We start from the raw sequence: 14,904 nt of genomic DNA on the forward strand, positions 1-14,904 counted from the left end.
ATTTGCTTACCTAATCACTAAAAACTTAAGAGCTCCCTCTATTCGTGATAAGGCAATTAAACTGAACCTTTGTCTAGACAGATTCTTGAAATCATAAGGTATTAGATATGCTTCAAGCTTCTGCAAGAGAAAAAGAGAGAATATGTCTGAAGATATGGGATGCAGAGCTCAAATTTGCTAGTGTCAGTGATTATGACTCAGAAATCATGGGAAAGTGGTCAATGCCTTAACAATGGCCCATTTTTACATGTATGCTGCTCTGTAGTTTGGGAATGGAATACAGATACAACTCTTTCTTGGCAGGTCATTGAACTGAGCTGAACTGACTCAACCAGGTACTTTTGGCTTGTAGATACATCCTGGACAGCAATATTTACGATGATTACCCTGACAAGCTGAGTAATTGCTTTGCAGCTAAAACGCTAAAAGCAATGGAGCTGGATTTTCAAAAGAATTATTTAATCAGAGCTTCCTAAATAAAATAATTGTGGAAAGTAACTGGAAAATGCAGCTGGTGGCTGGATTGACATTAATATATATGTGTGTATGCATGTGCACACAGATACTTCTCTATAGGTGTATATAGTAATGTAGATCAGGAAACGGAAGAAAGAAATCTCTTTAGACAAATCTTCCTGAATGTGTCTATTGCTGCTAATGTCACTAAGACCATTATTTCATTGACAGTACTCAGATACATACACCTGTTTTCATGGTCCAGCAATGTAAAAACCCAGAAATGTAAAACCCAGAAGAGTTATACATAGTAAAAAGCTCTCAGCATAGTCTATAGCATGGACCTACAGCATTAAATATTTACTTTTAGAGTTACCTGAATGCTGAAAAAGAAGCAATTTGTTTCCTCAAATGTTTGAGTCTAAAGTAAGAATCCCTACTTTTCAATCAGTCACCTGATTGGGTATGCCACACACGATATTACTGCACTTCTTGATCTGAAATAATTCACGTACCCGGTCTACTTCTACCAGTTACTTAAAGATGACATTGTAGAATTAATCAGGTGAACTACTGCAGTGGCTCATCTCTTTATCTTCTAAACACAAGACTCTGAATGGGCCAGTTTTACACACTCATGCTGTATATGAATTCCCTACTCTCAAGTTACCATGTTATCTTTGCTTCAGCTACTAAATGACATTTAAATTTGTTTGGTTTTCAAATGAGCTGAGACATTCAAAAAATGGAGAATGTAGGGCAAATGTCGATTTGAAACTGGTTCCTGAAGTTGAATCCTTTGGTTAATGGATCTCCAGGATACTTAGCTGTTGAAGTTTCTAAATTGGCATCAGATAGACACCACAGCTGCACATGCAACAGTAGAAAATATATGTGTCTGAGCACTAAGATATGGGAAATACTTTTACAGCAGATGTGCGGCCAATGTACGTACGTGTGGACATGAATGTTTTCATGAAAATGTGATCCTCAAGGCCAAGCCAGTCTGAATAATCAATAGCCATCTTCACACTCAGGCACATATTTAACACAATGCCTAGGAATTTACCACCAGCTCTTATTAATGCAAACCCATGGCTAAATCCCATCTGATCATACTGCACTGGAAACAAATGCTCCAAGGAGCACTTCTTTTTCTTAAGTACTTTTCCTTCAGTGCTGGTTCATAGACCACTCTGCTGTGCTTTGAGTCACCATTCCCCCATTCCCAGCTGCTACAGCAGCATATATATAATCACTGCACAGGAAGTAAACCATTGCCTAAGTTTCAGGACAAACACTACTTTTGCGTATTCATGAATACCATAAAACCACTAAGTAGTCAAGTTAAACATAGATACTCAGGACATACAAATGTGAACTGGATTGTATGTGCTTTGGGGATTAATTTGGCAGGGTCTGGATTTGAGAGTAACCTAGACTACTAAAGTCTGCTATGCCAACCTCTGCACTGGTCCCTGGCTTTGAATGTCATGCCCAGCTTCCTGGGCACTTAAAGGACACAGAGGAGAAACAGTCCTCTGAAAGATTTGGCAGGAACCTTCTTTATCAAAGCCAACAGGGGTGGAGGGTAAAGGTAGAGCTTTCTAAATTTTGGTCCAGAGGGACCTGGCAAATCTGCTGTACTCTCAGAGATGCAAGTATCGAAACTTCCATGGGTAAATGGGACAAGAGCTCAGGATGACTTCATCCTTTTTTCCCATTATTACCAGGTATTCTGTAACAGCACTTGCAGGCTATAACCACGACTGGTACCTGCTGTGCTAGCACTTGTATGGACAAGCAAATAGACACTGTTCTTGCCCCGAAAGGCTTAGACTGAGATCTTGAAAGCAAGATGATTTTGGCCTTAAGAATGGCATGACAGACAAAGAGCAGCGAAAGAGGGAAGTGAAATGACTTGCTCAGTGTTGGGAATACTTCAGAAGTCTTCTGCTGCCTCATGGGCTGTACCAGGTAAACATAATAGGCAATTGGAAGTCAGTGGAATTAGGAGCAGAAGGTGCTGTGTTCTCTTGCAGCACACAGAGTTCCTAGATATCAGCTGCAGCTCTTCACCGTTCAGAATTTTAGCTCTTTGGGTACTTATCTTACTTGGTATCTCTCTGGTTTCCCACTGCACCCCTTGTGAAGACATCAGATATTTGGAAAATTGCAATCTAAGTAGCAATAGTTGCTTCATATACTGGAATTGATTTTTGATGTATCTGCATATTTTTCTATTTCCCTCTCTGTCTTTATCATGGTATGTGGGAGCACTTGCAAATCAGTTAGAAACTTCATACCATATCAGATATGAATAGCTATGATCCTTCTCACCCATCCCCATTCATGCTCCAGGCTTCCACTTCCCTAGGCAGATTTGTCAGTAGGAATCTGAGTGAATAGCTGGCCTTGCTGGATGCTTTGAAGGGCAATACAGATTAACTTTGCCAAACCATTAGGGAAAGCAAGGTGTTGCTTAAGATGAAGGTCCTGATTAGGAAATGACTTCATCCACAAAGGCATATGTCAACCCCACCCGCACACACAGAAAGTTCAGATCACTCAGATGCAAGATTACAGTTGATATCAACATCTGTAGAGATGAAAAGAGCTGCAGCATCCAAACCATGCTGGGCATTGTTTAGAGAGATCCAAACTGGGAATTTAGATTTCATTGCAACTGGAAACAAACTAGTAACCAGTTCAGCCTGCCAAGCAATGCAGTAATTAATGAATGCTCCCATAACCTCCCTGCTAGGTTATTCCAGCAGCATAGTTTGCTCTATGTTTAGTTTGCTAGGGTATTTTTTTTTTTCTGGAAACTTAATAACTGCTTGACACAGCCCAAATCCAAAGACTTGGGGAAAGTAAATTATACCACTGAGCTGCAACCAACACGTAATACTTCCTGAGCTGCAAACACCAACTTAATATGTTTCAACCAGAAAATACTTTGGGTGCTGGCAAGTGGAAGGAGACACAGAAGAAGCCATGGAAAGCCATCCATTAGTACATGGCTTTTTTTCTGTTACATAGGACTTTTTTCCTTGCCTTGGCAAGAAAGTGAGACCTGTGTCTCAGGTTGGACGACACAGGGGCTTGGAGCAAGCTGCTCTAGTGGAAGGGGTCCCTGCCCGTGGCAGGGGTTGGGGCTGGAGGAGCTTTAATGTTCCTTCCAACTCAAACCAGTCTGGGGTTCTACGAAAGCTAAGAAGAAATGGGACTTGTCCCTTTCTGCTCTTGCCCACTGTATCCTGGCAGACCATCTCCTCTGTCAGGGAGCTATTCCTTGCCGGAAGCTCCCAGGTTGAGCTGGGGACTACTCTTCTCTGTTATCACCACCACCAGGCTTCCTACACATCATTTATTCACCCAGAGCAAGTGGGATTCTTAACTTCCCGTTGATTGAACTCCAAAATGGTCTAAAGTGATTATTTCACCTAAAGTATACTAAGGGTAAACTTCATCCAATAACGTTCTTTGTCCTTTTAATGCTCAGACCACTTCTTGAATGACCACAACAACATAATCTCTAGACTTTTCATGCCTTGACATCTCTTGACATTCCTTATGACATGTGAATCACGTGTATGCATCTTACAGAGTGCAGGACATTGAATTCTCTCTAATCCTCAGATTCTTGGCTTGGTATATTCTGAAGTTAACAGCTAATTCTGGTTGCCATTTCTGAGGGACACTGAGAAATGAAAAGCCAGTGCACTGAGTACCTCTCTGCAGCTGACCAAGGGGGCACCTGTGACTCTAAATCTGCTAACAGAAAAATGTCTCTGCTGTCCAGGCCATAAGGAAAGGAAAAGAAAAAACACCTCCTCCTCTTCTTATCCCACTCACTTTCTGTAGTGATTTAGTCTTTACTTTCTGAGGTCCTGAAGGATTTAGAAACCTTTTTCTTTGTTACAATATTGGACTGAGAATTTCCCTTGATTCCTCCCTATTTGTTTCAACAGAATCCTTCCTGTTTACATAAATTAAGGATCCGGCCCTTGGTTTCCAGCTCAGCTAAGGACAGCTCAAGTACAAAAAGACAGATTGTCCTCACAGCATTTCAAGCTGTGGAGAGAATCCAAAGTGCCAGAAATCTTGTGGGAAGGACTGTTTTCAGGGAAATTCCACCCCATAGTTTCCATACATGTCATATAAGTAATGTCACCCCAGACTATAAACCATCTGAAATCAGCCTACTGCATTCAACACTTCTGGCTATACAAGAGTATTATACAATTACATTTTATATAGGTAGAGTTTCTTTTCCTTTTGCTTTAAACTACTTCACTTAAAATTACATTTAAAAATTAAATGTAAATTAAAATTGCACCAACATTTCTCATTCCCTCTGGAAGTGTGGAAGGTCAGGATTCATCTCAAGCATGCCATTGTTAGCTGGTGAAAAAGTGCCACCGAAGCCAGTTGTGGCATGCAGTGTAAGTATAGGCAAGTGACATGTCAGGTGCTTAGAGGGCATCCTTTGGAGCTAAAGCTCTGGCACATTAACTGATGTGGAGGAGCAGGAATGAAGGCTGCGATTCATTTCTGTATCTGCCCTTGCTACAAACGCTGAGCAGTCGGTGGTAATTTTGATCAGATGTATTCCTCCTATAAGGAAGAAAAGCAGCGTATGCTGGTACTTTAATTTAATTTCAATTTGCTTTAGCAGAGATTTATAATTATTATAAGGGATGATTTTATAATGTAATTCTGTGTTGTCAGAGGAGGTTAGCTTTATGACCTCCTTTAAAAACTAAATGCAGCTTTAATTAAAACAAAACCAAAGAAAGAAGTACAGTCTTGTACCAACATGTTGCTGTCAGCACCCTGCTAACTGTCTGAATTGAACTGTAAGCCTCCGCTCAAAGATACCAGTGCCAAAAACAAAGCTTATGGCACATTTAAAGGTACCGCCGCCTTATTTTTATACTGTATCTCAACTTAGCATTGCTGGAGGTTTTCTAATAACAATTATGATGACTGTCAAAAATCAGACACTAATGAATAGCAACCTTTAGTAGGCTGTCAACTTTCACAGAAGCATAGCTGGATGCATCAATAAACCCAGCTATTTTTGCTTAGCAGCAGTGCATTTCCATTACCTGAAATGGAGTCACTTTTGGTTTAACCTAGTACAAGATCAGAATCAGACTCATTAAATTTAGCCTTCAAGCTGCCATCTTTCATGAGGTAAGATGATTTTGCTTCTACATAATGGATGTCACAGGGCTCATCTTCAGTACATGCTCACACTACTTGTAATTTTCTGTATTTGCATTACCTGACATGGGACAATATTAATGCTGTATCACACTGAAGTCTCTCTGACATCAGCAAATAGAGCCACCATGCAACCCAGAGATTTTCTAGCATACATGAAGCAGATGTAGCCCCATTCTTGCCCTTGTGTCTGCTTCACAAGGTCAGTGATATTAAGCTGACATATTAAACCATTCTAGTATCACTTCATAAGAATTCTTCATGTCTTAGTGTTCGTCATACATCAAGAGCTGTTGCATGGCTGATGCTACATGGCTTGGTTAGGTCAATCTGTAATATTCTGGGGCATAAAATGTGGCTCCCTAGAAGGAGATTTTAATTTCACTAATGTTAGTTTTAATATTAATAATTCTATTGATTTCTTTCTCATTAACTTCAGAGTTAGAGAATTATCTAGTCCAGAAGCTACATTTTGGGATAGGTGTTCATTTTTAATAATTGTTTTACTCTGTCTTCTTTAAATGATTCAATAAGAGGATAAAAATGCAATGACAGAATTAATTCTGCTTCCCCCGTAAAAGGTATACACCCAGCACAAACAGGTAGCAGTTTCTAGGTAAATAGCAAGATGCAGAAACAAGCGAGGGGCAGATTGCACCCTTTGCCTCCAGCCTCTCTGTGCAATATATTTACCTGGATGCTGAGACCCATACAAGAATCCACTACCATTGAGTTTCCCAGTGGGGGAACTCAGGGAAGGAGTCTGCAGTAGCTGGTATTAAAGGATGGAGGCCATGAGTGGGAATGCAAAGGCAAGTATTTGAGAGAGAATTTATGGAAAATGAAACATTAGCATACATTTAAAAAAGGATCTTCTACATAATACAGTGAAGACAGTAAAAGATAGCTAGCAGTTTAGGATTGAATTCTTAAGTAGCTATCTTGGGGAAAACTTGTGCTTTCAGAAAAGGTATTTTTCCAGCTAAGATTGTCTAGTCTGACACTAAGATGAGCAGCTTCAGATATTGTAATACTGCCTTTAAAACCACTGTACTAAAACTTGAATTCCTTTTTTCCAAGGCAGATGCACAGAAGCCTTCTGCCTTGGTGTCAGAAGTGTAACATTCACTTCTGCACCAGACGACAGCTGGGTACAAAAGGTCTTATCTCCTAAATGTTTTATTCCATTAAAGGCTGGTAAATAACTCCTTCTAAACATTTTAATCCATTTCTAGAGACTACTCTTTATGAGACATCCAATTGGTGAAAGAAAAGGACCTTTTTAGACAATACACAGTCATCTATACAATGTATTTGTTACCATTTTTCTCTCCACTTAGTGCATACCTGGTCCCAGGAAAAGATTTGGAAAAGTATTCCTTCTTTTAAAGGCCAAATTTCTGAGAGAGCTCAGCATAAAGTGTTTGACTCTTGTGCTGCTTGTGGCTTTGGCCACCTGTTGGGCAGGAGCCATGTTTCTGTACTGTGTTATTCTGTCAAGCACTGATTCACAACTATATTTCAGGCAGTACCATGCAGTAAAAAAAACGATCATTAGCAACTGTACTTATCACCTGAGGCATTAAAACTAGTCAGGAGAGAGACAGACTCAGTTCTAATAACTCCTGAAACATTTCTCAAACACTGTGTTTTAAATGCTACAAGCTTTTGATAGGTTTGGAGTAGTGAAATCCTATCACTGTGTGTTTGGGATGGCTTTCCACTGCAGCTAGGGAGAAGTGTCTCTCTGAGTACATGTGTGCGTGGAGCAGACATCACATCTGACACAGCAGTGTGCCTGGTGTTCCTCTCACTCTCAGTAGTTTATTAAAACAAACAAACAAACAGAAAAGACATGGTGTATCACAGGAGTCATTGTCTGGCATTAGCTTTGCTCTGGAGGACATGATGAGTGTGTAAGTTGCAAGACATTTAACTTCATCATTCACTGTGCTTGTTAATGCTATCTTGAGCTAGAGGGAAGGTTGAGCATTCTTGCACATGTTGTCCTGATCTTGCTGTTTAACAGTTGAGACAAAGTTTTCTGTATAAGACTATACTTTTTCTCACCACATTTACACACATTTTCCCTTCCTCCCATCTCAGGTTTTAGTGTATAAAAGCTCTGTGGACTACGATGCTGAATTAGCTTTAATATAACTGCATGTGTAAGAAGTGAATATTTTCTCACTTGGTCCTTCTAGCAGAAGTGCAATAGCAGTACCATGGGCTAGGTTGATCTTCCCCAATTCCTTGGAAATTATGGTCAGATGTTCACTTCTGGAGCTCCAAGTGCTGCTCTTACTCTTGGATCACAGATATGTATAATTGTCCCAGTGGCTCCGCAAAAAGACAGTAGAGAACAAAACCAACTCAGTTTTGTTCTAGTCCTCATGGAAATGTTTGATGCACACATAGTAAAGGAGAATCCCTAGGCCACATACTAGAATTAGTGCAAAAAAAGCAGTTTGAAGATCAGCCTCCGTGTTGATTCATGCTGGATTCAATTTTCGGTAAGATACTAAAAAAATGGGGGTATTATTGCCAAGGTAGTGGGGAGTCTTCCTCTCATTGCAGTCAGTCAGAGCTACATCACCTCAGCAGTGAACAGAGTTGGGAATGGTGTTGGGAGAAGAAGGAATAAGTCTTTTCATGTCCTATAAACACTGTTCCTCCATTTTGGGTTTTTGGATTAATGTTTTCTAAAGTGAAAGTGGTCAAAATGCCCACATTTAAAATCCCAGCCAGCTGAGCTACTTTCAGTTAAACAAAATCACTCTAATGACCTCTTTGCATTTGGAAAGATAAAAGGAAGAAAATGTAGTACTTTTATTTTCCTTGCTCAAATTTAAGCAAACCAAAATGTTTTACTATTATCCCATTGGCCAAATCTAACCGGAGATATTAAAGTAATTCCGCTTCTCCCCCCCCTCCCCCCAAGCTCAGTGCCTCTGTCTATAATGAAATACAAAGGAAAACAACTGCTAACACAAGTAGACTTTGTACTGCGTGAACAACTTTTCCTGTATTAGCAAAGCAGACTACTAATATGATATGATGGGACATTACTAATGCAACAGAGTGCAGCTAATGCAAACAAAATATGTTAGAGTGCCTGAACTGAATAGAGAATTTGTTTGTCTGGGACCCAGATTCTGAAAATCAAAGTAAATCCCACAGAAATACATCGTAAAGATAATTCAATAAACAAGCCAAGCCCATCAGATGCACCAGGTCGTTTGTGGGCACTGGTGGTAGAGATAGATCCAGGAACCTAATTCTCACACTAACTTTCGAAGGGAGTTGGGTGCTTGACTGTCCTTGTAACTTTGGAAAACCTCTTGTATAAATAATAAATGATGATAATTTGCATTGACATAATAACTAAGTGTATGGGATTATCAGTAAAGGCTGTAAAACTGCTATTCAAGTCTTTGAGAGAGTTGTTACCTCTGGATTCAAGGCTGTATGCTCATAGCAAGCTCTTCTCTGAGAAATAGCCAGTTACAATGCTCTCTTAAAAGAGTAGCAGTGATTTATTCCCTTTTTTTCCTCTTTCTCCCTCCTCCCGCTCTCAGCTCTTAATGACAATCTTGTCTGCTGTAAATGGATAGGTTTGAGCAAATTAGAGGACCCTATCCTTAGTTTCAGCTGAGGATAACATCCCCACAGCAAAGGGTCTGCTCAGGCTTTGATGCATTTCACTCAAAAGACCATCTATTAAATCAAAGACCTGTGTACTCTCCCAGAACCTCGAGGGCTGTGTGCTCTAGCGGGAGCTGCTTTGCAGCCAGTAGCAACTAGTCACAATTTGTTATTAAAACTGCAGCTCCCCACTGCTTGCTGCTGCTGAGCACCGTGAGGCTGGAGTCTGCTCAAGAAATGCCGAGAAAGCAGAAACTTAGAATATTCCCAAGCTCACCTTTTAATGAAGGCATATGGCATTCAGGATATTGTTATTCATGTAATAATTGGCAACGGCGTACACATATTCATGGTCCTGCTCATCTTGCTTAGGAAATTTTGGAATTGCTCCATTGTAATGGGCCATAAACACCTGAAGTTAAAGTATATAGCAAATACAGAAACATGAATAATTCTTTATAATTACACACATATATTCATGTACACACACATAGCCATCAGGCAAGCCAATTTTATATTTTTTCATAATAATTACTGAACTGGGGAGCAAACTACACCTCAATTGTTCTAAATCCAGATCAGTGTACGTGATTTGTAACTGTCAAGTGCAAAATCAAATGAAATGTCCTGAGACTTTTCCTGGGTGTTTGGGGATGCATATGAACTGGGAAGAAACAAGCTGAATTAGACTGTCCATGCTTAGCTTCAGAACATGATTCAAACATTTGCAGTAGAACTGGGGCTTGACAGAAAACATCAACTAAGGGAGATACGAAAAAGCCACCACTTTATAGTCCACTTTCTATTGAGATATTAGAAAGAGGGGGGGAAGGAGGGACTGTGAGGGTTTTTTTTGGGGGGGCAATGAGTACCTGGATTTTTACCTGTCTACTGATCCTTACAGAAAGATGTGAGTGTGTGATTTATATCCTTACTAAGGAAAACTGACCTGTGACAGTAGAATTGAACCTCTGCTGCTACAGCTGTAGAGCTGTCCATGTGGCTATTCTAGTTCCATTTTTATTTCAGATATATTCTTTTTTAATTCAGTTGACCTTTTAAAGTTAGAAATAAAAGTTTTTATGCCAAAGGAAAAGTTTCATGTGGAAAGATAAGAAACAACAGTGGTTTAAACCCACAGTTCTGCGCTACTGGGAAGTTTCATCTTCAGCAGATTCTCTGAAGAGAAAGGGCCTGCTTAAAGGAGTATAAAAATGATTTTATGTGCCAGCATTGGAGTCTATGTCCATAAGGACCGAAAAAGTCCATATTTCAAACCAATACAATAAAAAGTATATTTCTCTTTGTTCCAAATTCACCAAAACTTTTCACTCACAGACATTTAGGATGTATTTTCAGGAGGGTGCTCAGCTGAGCACTCAGCAGTACCCATGCTCTGTATATAGGAGTTAAAGACCTCAATATTGATTTTGATAGTGTATTGCAGGTGCAGACCTTGTAATTCTCATACTTTGCTAAAAAAAAACCTCTTCTTCTTTTCCCACAAGCAGAAATTGCAGTACTTCTGTCCCAGCTTAATATTTGAGATAAAATTCTTGCACATACCACCCCAGTGCGTCTGGATTTTGTATTTCTCTACTGGAACCACAACTCCCCTTTATCTTACTACTTTGACATCTGGTGTTGCAGGTAGGATGCTCTGGGTTGAAGCATCTGGTCTGAGAGATGTTTTCCTTCCTTGGACTCCGAGGTACTTCAGGAAAATCCTCCAGAAACCATTTATCAGCCTCAGCACTAAAATGTTCAGTGCAATTTACACTGAAACACCTTCTTTCCCTTCCTGTGCAGTTGCCCCAGTACCCTCATTCCATCAGAGCAGTAGTTAACAAACTGGTGCTTTGCTGGTGCTTTGCTGATGTTTGCTATTCTGGATCAGGGATAGTCAACTCCTTTTGTACCAATTTGGAAATGACCTTAACCGTTGTTCCAACTAAAATGGGATTAGTTTTGAAGCTCAGAAATCTCTCAGGTAATTATTTCTTCTGCTAACCGGCTCTCAACATCCATACTCATGCTTCTGCACTGGCAAAATGAGAAAATGAAGAGGTTTATCAATAAAGTGCCACTGGCAGTTCAGAAGAGCTTCAGTCCCTGGGACTGTCACAAATCTCCAGAGTTTACTACTTGAACTCGTGGAAACAGCAGTGTATCAATAGTTTGGCTAAAGCTGGAGAAATACCCCAACGTTTGGGTGCTGACTGGAAACATCCAAACTTTGTGAGGTTTCTCCATCATTGACATAAACCATGGTCTGTGGCTTTCAACAATAACATTTGTGCTGCTTTTAGCAATTCAAATCCAGATGCAGCAACTGAGTTTGGCAAAAGAGCCACAAACCACTTCTGTCTATCTGCATGTGCAGCTGGTTTTGGTAACTGATTATCTACACCATCATGGACAACCAAATTCTCATATGGATTCTCTGATGCGCAGCAGCAATGTCAGTGCCATGACAGGCTACAGTGGATATAAACAATCTGGAAGCTTTTGTTTTGGGTTACCTTACTTGCGTATCTAGCTGGACTGACTGACAACATGTAGGTGAGTGGGCTTTTTCAGGTTTTATGGGCATAAATTCTCTGCTCAGAAAGGACACCTCACTTAAAAAATAAACATGCCAGTGGACAAAAGAGCATCTTCCAAACGTGCATGAAGGAGAACAATTCACAGAGCGATAGCTAAGGTATGCAAGTATCTCAGCTCACCTGGATGTAACGCTTGCTTCTCCAAGGCAAGACACTCAGTCTGCAGGGACAGTGTGTAGACCACTGTCAGCTTCTACTGGAAGGTGCCAGATTTGCCCAGCAAAGCGGCAAAGCCCTAATCATCCTCTTGCCCAAGTGTCAGGAATCAGCAGCAGGTCTGTTTGGAAAGGCCAAGTAGGCAGTATGTCTCATCGGCACATCTCCAACTGCCTACAGTCTTTTGATGTGAGATGATATTGAGGCCTGCAAGGGAAAGTATAATAATAATAGACTTAACTGAAGTTTTGATTCAACTTTATGAACAAGAGAGAGGCAATTCACACTGCTTACCCAGAAGCAACACTCACGCCAGGGAGTTGGAGGGAGATATTCAATTAGAAGTATCACTTCAGAAGGGAAAATTCCACCTGGAGTGAGTTATGAAATGGGAAATTTCAGTGGGAGCTGCATTTTCTTTGGGGGGCTTCAATGGACAGTTTGTTTTGGTAGCCAAGCTCCTAATGGAAAGATAATTTCATCCTTAAATCTCAAGTGATTTCTGCCAATTCATAACAATTTACACCTACAGGGCATCAGCAAATTAAGTCCAACTACATCACTGTCATGTGAAGAAGTATTGGGTACACTGGAGCATGGAAAGACTGACTTACGGAATGACATACATTATGGAAAGAAATAAAATTCAAGAGTCCCAACTCCCAGTTGCCTGCTGTAATCACTGTACCTTGTTTTTGAGTACTCTTCCATTGCTGGAAATAGATGAATTATTTAGGTTCTGCTTGACCATTTTTCTCTTTCCTTTTTTTAGCATTTTATGCCTCATTTAATTCATTCCCAGTATTTTTTCCATTTTAGTTTCTAGCAATAACATTATTAAATTTCATGTCTGCTTCCGTTTTTATTTCCATCTTTCACCAAAAAGGTATAAAGTGAAATGAATCCAAATGAGAGAGCTTTTCTCTTCAAACCGCTCTTGGTATCATCGTTTCCTTAATTAAGTAATTGAAGCTCTCCCAACACACACAACGTCATTCAATCTACTGTGGTCTCTCATATGTGCTGGCACTTAGATTTGTTCCTATAGAGGACCACTTTTCCAGTCCATCAGTCTGTTCTGCATCTTGCTTCTAAAAACCTCTCAGGCCTCATCCTCCTGGTACCCCATGATGGACATGCAAGATGGTTTTAAAACAAAGAAACAACATAAAGACAAGATTAACATTACTCACAAGGCTCCATCCTGGGGCTCGTGTGGGACTGAATCTGGCAAATTCTTATCCTCATGACAAAGTTACCAGGAAAAGCTCATAATAGCTGTAGCTCCTACTAATCCAGATCCTCAACACATCCAGTATTAAATAGCAGTCACTGTAGCTGTTGGGAGTTACAGAAAATTTTTTTCTCTTGAAAGATTTTTAAAGGAAAATAGAGATTTTCCAGGAAAAGGATCCCTTCAGGAGTCTAGATGATAGTTATCCTGGGGTTGGAAGTGAAGGAAGAACAGCTAATGCTCTATGTTCCTTCTCTTCTATGGACATTGGATCAATCTCTTCCCTTCTCAGCCCACTCCCATCCTTGGAATGTCAGATCTAATGAGAGGTGAGGGAGTTAATGTCAGTAATTGTTCTCTTCCCTGTGAATTTTGGATGATAAAGAAGGAAATCCAATTGCAACTGTGTTTCAAGCTTGGGAAGAGGTGCAAAGAAGACCAGGAGAAGGCAGAGAATGGGAATGTGGATATGATGGTGGTGGAGCTAAGCAACAGCTTGAATTAGAGTTAACTGAATATAGGTGGTAGGGTAGGAGATGAAATGAGTGTGAACTCAAACTTAAGGCTTGAAGAGAAATAGCTAGTAAGAACTGTATTTGTATGGAGGAGATATTATATGCAAAAGCAATAAATAGGGTTTCAGGTTTAAAATCTCATGACATAGTGAATGACACGATGTAATTTCTCAGACCCCTTAATCTCAGATTCTGAAGTCCAACATCCAAATGTATTTTTTCTGTGAGCTCCTTACTACTTCTCACTGAAGTCTTTGTTCTCCTGAATATACCAATCTCTGACTCTAGATCTGAATTATTTCTCTTTCAAAATTTATCAGATAACAGTTGTGACTACCGTGACGGTGAGGAGATGATCCAGATCCACTTGGAAGAACTAATTCCAAATGTAACTAAGGAGTATGTGCGTATGTGGGGTTTGTGACATTAGCCAGGATTCTCCCCACTCTTCTCTGGGCAAGAGTTTTACAGAATGGATCCATGTGGTGTCTTTTGCCAGCTGAGCATCCATAAGCCCAACCTGTGACAGTTTAGCTCGTCACACGTCTGGTGAATGAGTGGCCTCCCAGCTTACAGCCACTAAAGCAGAGGAATTTCACCATCGATCTGGAGAAGCACTTGAGACAATGGGAGTAACAGGGCAATAAAGATTGCAATATATCACCAGACTCGGCTCCTGGCTTGTATAGATCAGAGCTGCATTAAGATCATTACAGCCTGCCTGTGACTGATCTAAAGAGAGTAAGCCAGCTCCAGGAGAGGAAAGAGCTGCTGATAAAAAAACTATAACCAAACTAATAAAAAAAAGTGTATCAATGTGACAAAATGTATTTTACCAGCCTGGACAAATGCCTTTGAATTCCCCCTCTGCTGTAAGCATCTGTCAGTGAAACACAGCCACTAGTTACAGCAAATTGTTAACCCCACCTTGCCCCTATAGAAACATCCAGCTGCTGAAATCAGGAGACACACTTAAAAGAAAGGGAAAGGCAACCAGAAAACAGGAAAGAAACAAAAAATCAGGAATCCACCTCTTCCATTAAATCCATACATCATCAAA

Source organism: Pezoporus wallicus, unplaced genomic scaffold, assembly GCF_028554395.1.
Source record: "Pezoporus wallicus isolate ANWC-B61680 ecotype Strahan unplaced genomic scaffold, APGP_CSIRO_Pwel_v1 contig_8170, whole genome shotgun sequence".
Classification (NCBI taxonomy): domain Eukaryota; kingdom Metazoa; phylum Chordata; class Aves; order Psittaciformes; family Psittacidae; genus Pezoporus; species Pezoporus wallicus.